At 35.5% G+C, this 9,731-nt stretch overlaps 1 long non-coding RNA gene across 1 annotated transcript in view; it reads right to left on the reverse strand.

Moving 5' to 3' along the window:
* The window catches only part of LOC125961783 (uncharacterized), a 178,225-nt gene extending 173,900 nt beyond the window's left edge, over positions 1-4,325 (reverse strand). Inside the window, exon 1 of the long non-coding RNA XR_007472788.1 lies at positions 4,280-4,325. This is a non-coding gene — a long non-coding RNA (uncharacterized LOC125961783). The remainder of the gene's footprint in view (positions 1-4,279) is intronic.
* Positions 4,326-9,731: the final 5,406 nt, after the last annotated feature.

Here is a 9,731-nt window from a genome sequence, read left to right on the forward strand (position 1 = left end):
CTAGGAATAAATAGTCTTAATGCCACAGGAACTACACAAACTGGATAATATCTGCTGGCATTAATGGAGGAAAGAAACATTCAAGTGGATCTTGGGTGTGTTAGACTGGAAATTGCAGAACATAAAACTAGATAAATAAGAATCTGTTGATAAAAGCCACTCACTTGTGACTTATGATTTAAAATTCTGACAATGACATTTGGCCTTAACTCACCTTGCTTCTTAAAGATTGGATATGGCAGGGGTCTAGAGTGAATTAGGTGTAGATGCTAGAACGTTTGGAACATGTTTTGTAGAAGGGTTCTGAAGGCTTAAGGAGGTGAGGATGTTGTTATAGATTTACGCTTTAGACCTGAGAATGCACTACTTTTCTTTAGAAGAACCCAGAGGACAACCATTTCTCTAGATTACTCAAGAGTACACTGGAGAAGGAGCATTGACACATTTGTGCAGCAAGTTGATGTCTGTCATCTATACACTGGAGAAAGTGGGAGATGCTGTCTAGAATGGTGCATGGCATTCCACAGTGAAAGACACTAGATGGCATTACGTGTCAGTGGCAAGACAGATATAATTACCCTAAGAGATATCAAGGAAGAATGGAAATTATAGCTATTTAGGGTGGTGACTAATAGATCATGGTGCCACTGGCGGCAAGACAGAGTGCTAGTCAATTAGAATATTGCTCAATTTACATAATAATAATCACATACTAGGTACTAGCAAGCAGAGGCTGATATCAGCTGCTGCTATCCCTTACTCATTTTCCAGGGGCAAGTAAGTTCAGAAATCCTGACCCTATTATTTAGATTGCCTTTCTACTGAGGAAAGATCCTGTAATTCCAATGCAAGTATATATAGTAAATAATCATTTGAATTTTTCATAATGGAGTCTACAGTCATTTGCTAGAATAACTATGCACTTAGCAAAGAAGAATACCGAATTTCTCACATCTCTTAGACAAAGAGTTCTGAGCTGACACTAATGAAGCCCCAAAGTGCATTTACAGTCTTTCCGTTAAGTAGGAGTTTATGGAAACCAGATGATAAATTTGGATAAACTAATCCAAAGCTACCCCACAAGCTAACCCATCCTGTGAATATTTCTTCAGTTTACAAACATAAATTTGGGAGATTATATATACACGTATATATAAACGTATATATATATATATATATATATATATATATATATATATATATATATATATGTAGATAGATAGATGATGGATAGATAGATGTAACCCTCACCTGTAGAGTGAGGAATATTTCCCTGACCTGAGAAGTAACAGCCACTGGGGTTGAAGAGATGAAGTGGAATCTCCTGCAACTTCCCCTCACTCAAGTCAAGATAGTAAACCAAAAGAAATACCAAGTTCTATGAAAAATTGCAGATATGGACTCCATCAACAAAAACTTGAAGAATGTGAGAATCTTTCATATCAACTAGCCTCTGTGATGTTAATAAAAGTCCGATGAATCATGGCAGATGACTCTAGAGTGTTGTATGCTAGTCAGTTTATAACTCCACCATAGCTAGTGTTTATTTTAAACAATGTTTATTTTTAATCTATTGTTATGAGATGGAGTAAAATGAAACTTGTCCATTAAATTGAAAGTCCCTCAAGACTTGCTCAACTTTGTGTCCTTAGGCCCTAGAACGTAGCAGACACAAGAAATAATTACAATCAGCTATTGCAACACATAGACAAAATTTCTGGCGCTTGATATATATTATTTGACTTGTCAAATGTTTTTTCCTTGATTCCAATAGAAAGAGAAAATCAAAAGCAGTTAAACCTTAATCAGAAAGAAGAGAACACTCCTTTATGAGAGTGCTTCAGGGTTCTGTTAACTTGCCTTTCTTTGTCACAGTAGAGTCATAGAGATCTTGATCATCTTAATATTCACTAGAACATCACATCTGCCCTTTATATAAATGATATTAAGTAACTGAATCCTATGAGCAGAAAGTATAAAGTACGCTACATGCTCTATTAGGAAATAATTACCATTTACCATCATAATTACCACCTATGGTAGATGGTAATTGATTTAAGGACCTTCTACATCAGTGAATGTTTTAGGAGTCAAGCGGCTGTGGCATGCCAGGACCTTCTCTCTGAAATAAAGGGCAAATTGCTACATTTCACACCTCCACCAACCAGGAAAGAGTAATAATGGGCTTCTCTGGACTTTGAAAGCACAATATATAATATCTGGGAATTCTACTCTGATTTAATTAACTGGTGAGACTGTTGTTCAAATGTGATTCAGGACAAGAGAGAGTTATACTGCAGGTCCAGGCTCCAAAATTATCTTCAGCATATGTGAAGGTGCTGAAAGTATCTGGGGAAGCTAAGAATGTTATATGGAGTCTCTGCTAAACAGTAATAGGTGAGTTGCAAAGTGTACCTTTAATGTTCTGAAGAAGTGCTATTTTCCATTTGCAAAAAAGTTCTTATTATGTTACTCTGACACAGAAGGAAAAAATTGCTAACCTTAGGGACTAATGGAGATTCTCAGCATGTTTCAAGATTGGGTGGGTATAGCAGAAATCTATTGTGTGTTGGAAAAGGCATATTGAGAACCAAGTTTAAGCAGACCCAGAAGGCATGAATAAACACATTGGGAGAAGCACAGATTCCTGTGTCATCTTTCTATGTTGCACTGATAAGTTTCTAGTTCTGTCTTATGATCTAATGCGGTTTTCCTTTGAGTAAATGATGACTAAGGAAAGGACTCAAACCTGGCTTAGAGATATGTCATCACACTCCATTGGCAACAGTCAGGAATAGTCAGCAACCCCATTAAATCACTTGATCTAACCCTGACACTAACTCTGCAAATGCAGAACATATAACAGTTTGAAATACCCCCAATCTCCTGAAGAAGATCTACCATTAGGCAGTGTAACAAGCAATAATCATAACATCCAATGACTTCAAGCCAGCAATGAAAAAATTAGAAGAATGGAGGCTTATCATACTCCAAGGAGTCTTTATCACATAATTTAGATGTAAAATTAATAATGATCTTTAAAATCAGTGGTTGAGATATGATGAGATTTCATGCAATCTAAATTACTATGAAGACAATTTAAATAAAATAAACTCTTACAATTCCTATTAAAACTTCTGGACTTTGCCTTGATATATTAGATAATGATAATATAAAGATATGAATAATAAGATATTTTATAAGTAAACAAGCAAAATACAGAGATAAACTCTATAATCTTAATATCATTAAAGCCATTTGATAGTATTGTTTTATTACCTTATAAAAACAACTTAATGAAATACTTTACCCTGCTTTTGATTAAACATAGATTGGAAGTTGGAAATTTTATGGAATTCATTGAAGCTTTTTTTGTTTTAACATCTTTATTGGAGTAAAATTGCTTTACAATGGTATGTTAGTCTCTGATGTGTAATAAAGTGAATCAGCTATAAGTATATGTATATCCCTATATACCCTCCCTCTTGCATGTCCCTCCCACCCTCCCTATACCAACCCTATAGGTGGACACAAAGCACTGAGCTGGTCTCCCTGTGCTATGCAGGTGTTTCCCACTACCTATCTATTTTACATTTGGTAATTTATATATGTCCATGCCACTCTCTCACTTTGTCCCAGCTTACCCTTCCCCCTCCCAGTGCCCTCAAGTCCATTCTCTACGTCTGTGTCTTTATTCCTGTCCAGCCCCTAGGTTCTTCAGAACGATTTTTATTTTTCTAGATTCCATATATATGTTTTAGCATACTGTATTTGTGTTTCTCTTTCTGACTTACTTCATTCTGCATGACAGACTCTAGATCCATCCACCTCACTACAAAAAACTCACTTTCATTTATTTTTATGGCTGAGTAATATTCTATTGTATATATGTGCAACATCTTCTTTGTCCATTTTTCTAATGATGGGCATTTAGGTTGCTTCCATAACCTGTCTACTGTATATAGTGCTGCAATGAATATTGTGGTACATAACTCTTTTTGAATTATGGTTTTCTCAGGGCATATGCCCAGTAGTGGGATTGCTGGGTCATATCGTAGTTCTATTTCTAGTTTTTTAAGGAACCTCCATACTGTTCCCCATAGTGGCTGTATCAATTTACATTCCCACCAACAGTGCAGCAGGGTTCCCTTTTCCCCACACCCTCTCCAGCATTTACTGTTTGTAGATATTTTGATGATGACCATTCTGATGGGTTTGAGGTGATACGTCTTTGTAGTTTTGATTTGCATTTCTCTAATGATTAGTGATGCTGAGCAACCTTTCATGTGTTTGTTGGCAATCCGTATGTCTTCTTTGGAGAAATGTCTTCAGCCCATTTTTGGATTGGATTATTTCTGTTTTTGATATTGAGCTGCATGAGTTGCTTATATATTTTGGAGATTAATCCTTTGTCAGTTGCTTCATTTGCAAATATTTTCTCCCATTCTGAGAGTTGTCTTTTTGTCTTGTTTATGGTTTCCTTTGCTGTGCAAAAGCTTTGAAGTTTCATTAGGTCACATTTCTTTAGTTTTCTTTTTATTTCCATTTCTCTAGGAGGTGGGCCAAAAAGGATCTTGCTGTGATTTATGTCATACAGTGTTCTGCCTATGTTTTCCTCTAAGAGTTTGATAGTGTTTGGCCTTACATTTAGGTCTTTAATCCATTTTGAGTATATTTTTGCGTATGGTCTTAGAGAGTGATCTAATTTCTTTCTTTTACATGTAGCTGTCCAGTTTTCCTAGCACCAATTATTGAAGAGGCTGTCTTTTCTCCATTGTATATTCTTGCCTCCTTTATCAAAGATAAGGTGGCCATATGTGCATGGGTTTATCTCTGGGCTTCTATCCTGTTCCATTGATCTATATTTGTGTTTTTGTGCCAGTACCATAGTGTCTTGATTACTGTAGCTTTGTAGTATAGTCTAAAGTCATGGATCCTGATTCTTCCAGCTCCATTTTTCTTTCTCAAGATTGCTTTGGCTATTTGGGATCTTTTGTGTTTCCATACAAATTTTGAATTTTTTTGTTCTAGTTCCATGAAAAATGCCATTGGTAGTTTGATAGGAATTGCATTGAATCCATAGATTGCTTTGGGTAGTATAGTCATTTTCACAATGTTTATTCTTCCAATAGAAGAGCATGGTATATCTCTCCATCTGTTTGCATCATCTTTAATTTCTTTCATCAGTGCCTTATAGTTTTCTGCCTACAAGTCTTTTGTCTCCTTAGGTAGGTTTATTCCTAGGTATTTTATTCTTTTTTGTTGCAGTGGTAAATGGGAGTGTTTCCTTAATTTATCTTTCAGGTTTTTCATCATTACTGTATAGGAATGCAAGAGATTTCTGTACATTAATTTTGCATCCTGCTACTTTACCAAATTCATTGATTAGCTCTAGTAGTTTTCTGGTAGAGTCTTTAATATTCACTATGTATAGTATCATGCCATCTGCAAACAGTGACACCTTTACTTCTTCTTCTCCAATTTGGATTCCTTTTATTTCTTTTTTTTTTCTCTGATTGCCTTGGCTAAAACTTCCAAAACTCTATTGAATAATAGTGGTGAGAGTGCGCAAACTTGTCTTGTTCCTGATCTTAGTGGAAATGGTTTCAGTTTTTCACCTTTGAGAATGATGTTGGCTGTGAGTTTGTTATATATGGCCTTTATCATGTTGAGGTAAGTTCCCTCTATGCCTACTTTCTGGAGGCTTTATATCATAAATGGGTGTTGAGTTACGTTGAAAGCTTTTTCTGCATCTATTGAGATGATCATATGGTTTTCATCCTTCGATTTGTTAATATGGTGTATCACATTGATTGATTTACCTATATTGAGGAATCCTTGCCTTCCTTAGATAAACCCTACTTGATCATGGGGTATGACCCTTTTAACTGCTGTTGGATTCTGTTTGCTAGTATTTTGATGAGGATTTTTGCATCTATGTTCATCAGTGATATTGGCGTGTATATTTCTCTTTTGGTGATATCTTTGTCTGGTTTTGGAATCAGGGTAATTGTGGCCTTGTAGAATGAATTTGGGAGTGTTCCCCCCTCTGCTATATTTTGGAAGAGTTTGAGAAGGACAGGTGTTAGCTCTTGTCTAAATGTTTGATAGATTTCACCTGTGAAGCCAACTGGTCCTGGGCTCTTGTTTGTTGGAAGATTTTTAATCAGAGTCTCAATTTCAGTGCTTGTGATTGGTCTGTTCATATTTTCTATTTCTTCCTGATTCAGTCTTGGCAGGTTGTGCATTTCTAAGAATTTGTCCATTTCTTCCAGGTTGTCCATTTTACTGGCATATAGTTGCTTGTACTAATCTCTCATGATCTTTTGTATTTCTACAGTGTCAGTTGTTACTTCTCCTTTTTCATTTCTAATTCTGTTGATTTGAGTCTTCTCCCTTTTTTTCTTGATGCATCTCGCTAATGGTTTACCAATTTTGTTTATCTTCTCAAAGAACCAGCTTTTAGTTTTATCACTCTTTGCTATCCCTTTCATTTCTTTTTCATTTATTACTTATCTGATCATTATGATTTCTTTCCTTCTGCTAACTTTGGGTTTTTTTGTTCTTTTTCTCTAACTGCTTTAGTATAAGGTTAGGTTGCTTATTTGAGATGTTTCCTGTTTCTTGAGGTAGGATTGTACTGTTATAAACTTCCCTCTTAGAACTGCTTTTGCTGCATCCGATAGGTTTTTGGTTGTCGTGTTTTCATTGTCAATTTTTACTAGATATTGTTTGTTTTCCTGTTTGATCTCTTCAGTGATCTCTTTATTTAGCAGCATATTGTTTAGCCTCCTTTTTTTGGTATTTCGTATAGTTTTTTTCCTGTATTTGATACTGAGTCTCATAGTGTTGTGGTCAGAAAAGATACCTGATACAACTTCAATTTTCTTAAATTTGCCAAGACTTGATTTGTGACCCAAGATAAAATCTATCTTGGAGAATGTTCTATAAGTACTTGAGAAGAAAGTGTATTCTGTTGTTTTTGTATGGAATGTCATATATATATATATATATATATATATATATATATATATATATCAATTAAGTTCATTTTGTTTAATGTGTCATTTAAAGTTTGTGTTCCCTTATTTATTTTCATTTTGGATGATCTGTCCATTGGTGAAAGTGGGGTGTTAAAGTCCCCTACTATGATTGTGTTACTGTTGATTTCCCCTTTTATGGCTCTTAGCATGTGCCTTATGTATTCAGGTGTGCCTATATTTGGTGCATAAATATTGACAATTGTTATATCTTTTTCATGGATTGATCCCTTGATCGTTATGTAGTGTCCTTCTTTGTCTCTTATAATAGTCTTTTTTTGTAAAGTCAATTTTGTCTTATATGAGAATTGCTACTCCAGCTTTCTTTTGATTTCCACTTGCATGGAATATCTTCTTCCATCCCCTCACTTTCAGTCTGTATGTGTTCCCAAGTCTGAAGTGGCTCTCATGTAGACAGCATATATATGGCTCTTTTTTTTTTGTATCTATTCAGCCAGTCTATGTCTCTTGGTTGGAGCACTTAATCCATTTACATGTAAGGTAGTTATTGATATGTATGTTCCTATTACCATTTTCTTAACTGTTTTGCATTTGTTGTTGTAGGTCTTTTCCTTCTCTTGTGTTTCCATCTTAGAGAAGTTTCTTTAGCATTTGTTGTAAAACTGGTTTGGTGGTGCTGATTCTCTTAGCCTTTTTTGCCCATAAAATTGTTAATTTCTGTGTTGAATCTGAATGAGATCCTTGCTAGGTAGAGTCATCTTTGTTGTAGGTTTTTCCCTTTCATCACTTTAAATATGTCCTGCCACTCCCTTCTGGCTTGCAGAATTTCTACTGAAATATCAGCTGTTAACCTTATGTGGATTCCCTTGTAAGTTATTTTTTGTTTTTCACTTGCTGCTTTTAATAGATTTTCTTTGTGTTTGTAATTTTTGATAGTTTGATTAGTATGTTTCTTGGCATGTTTCTGCTTGGATTTATCCTATTTGGGACTCTCTGTGCTTCTGTACTTGATTGATTATTTCCTTTCTCATATTAGGGAAACTTTCAACGATAATCTCTTCAAATATTTTCTCAGTCCCTTTCTTTTTCTCTTCTTCTTCTGGAACTCCTATAATTTGAACGTTGGTGTGTTTAATGTCACTGAGGTCTCTCAGATCATCCTCAATTCTTTTCATTCTTTTTTCTTTATTCTGCTCTGAGGTAGTTATTTACACTGTTTTATCTTCCAGGTCACTTATCTGTTCTTCCACCTCAGTTATTGTGGTATGATTCCTTCCAGATAATTTTTAAGTTCATTTATTGTGCTGTTCATCCTTGTTTCATTTCTCTTTAGTTCTTTTTGGTTCTTCTTAAATGTTTATTTTATTTTCTCTATTCTGTTTCCAAGATTTTGGATCATCTTTACTATCATTACTCTGAATCTTTTTCAGGTAGACTGCCTATTTCCTCCTCATTTGTTTTGTCTCATTTGTTTTTACCTTGCTCTTAATCTGCTGTGTATTTCTCTGTGTTCTTATTTTGCTTAACTTCTGTGTTTGGGGTCTCCTTTTTTCAGGCTGCTGGTTTGTAGTTCCTATTGTTTTTGGCATCTGCCTCCAGTGGGTAAGTTTTGTTCAGTGGGTAGTGTAGGCTTCCTGGTGGAATGGAGTGGTGTCTTTTTTCTGGTGGATGAGGCTAGATTTTGTCTTTCTGGTGAGCAGGACCATGTCTGGTGGTGTGTTTTGGAGTGTCTGTGAGCTTATTATTATTTTAGGCAACCTCTCTGCTAATGGGTGGAGTTCTGTTTCTGTCTTGCTAGTTGTTTGGCATAGAGAGTCCTGCATTAGAGCTTGCTGGTCATTGAGTGGAGCTGGGTCTTAGGTTGAGATGGAGATTTCTGGGAGAGCTTTCACCAATTGATATTATGTGGAACCAGGAGTTCTCTTGTGGTCCAGTGTCCTGAACTTGTCACTCCCACCTCACTGATTGAGGCCTGACACCTTGCCAGAGCACCAAGACCCTGTCAGCCACATGACTCAAAAGAAAAGGGAGGAAAAATAAAATAAAGTTATTAAAGTAAAAATTTTTTAAATATATTATTAAAATTAAAAAATAAATACTAATAAAAAAAGAAAGAAGAGAGCAACCAAACCAGTAAAAAAAAAAAACACCAATGATAACGAGCACTAAAATCTATACTAAAAAAAAAAAAACAAAAAAATGGACAGACAGAACCCTAGGAAAAATGGTAAAAGCAAACTTATACAAACAAAATCATGCAAAGAAGCATACTCATACACACTCACAAAAAGATAAAAAGAAAATAAAAGCATTATATATAGAGAGAGAGAGAAAAAAAAAGGAAGATAGCAACCAAATCAATAAACAAATCTACCAAAGATAATAAGCTATAAATACTAAACTAAGATAAAAATAAAACCATAACTAATTAGATGTAGAAAGCAAACCCCAAGTCTACAGTTGCTCCCAAAGTCCACCACCTCAATTTTGGGGTGATTCATTGTCTATTCCAGTATTCCACAAATGCAGGGTACATCAAGTTGATTGTGGAGGTTTAATCCACTGCTCCTGAGGCTGCACAGAGAGACTTCCCTTCCTCTTCTTTGTTCTCACATCTCCTGGGTTTCAGCTTTGTATTTGACCACACCTCTGCATGTAGGTCGCCCTCTGGCAACTGTTCTTTACCCAGACAATATCGGGTTAAATGAGTGGCTGATTAGGGGGCTCTGG

The sequence above is a fragment of the Orcinus orca genome, chromosome 17 (assembly GCF_937001465.1).
Source record: "Orcinus orca chromosome 17, mOrcOrc1.1, whole genome shotgun sequence".
In the NCBI taxonomy this organism is placed as follows: Eukaryota; Metazoa; Chordata; class Mammalia; order Artiodactyla; family Delphinidae; genus Orcinus; species Orcinus orca.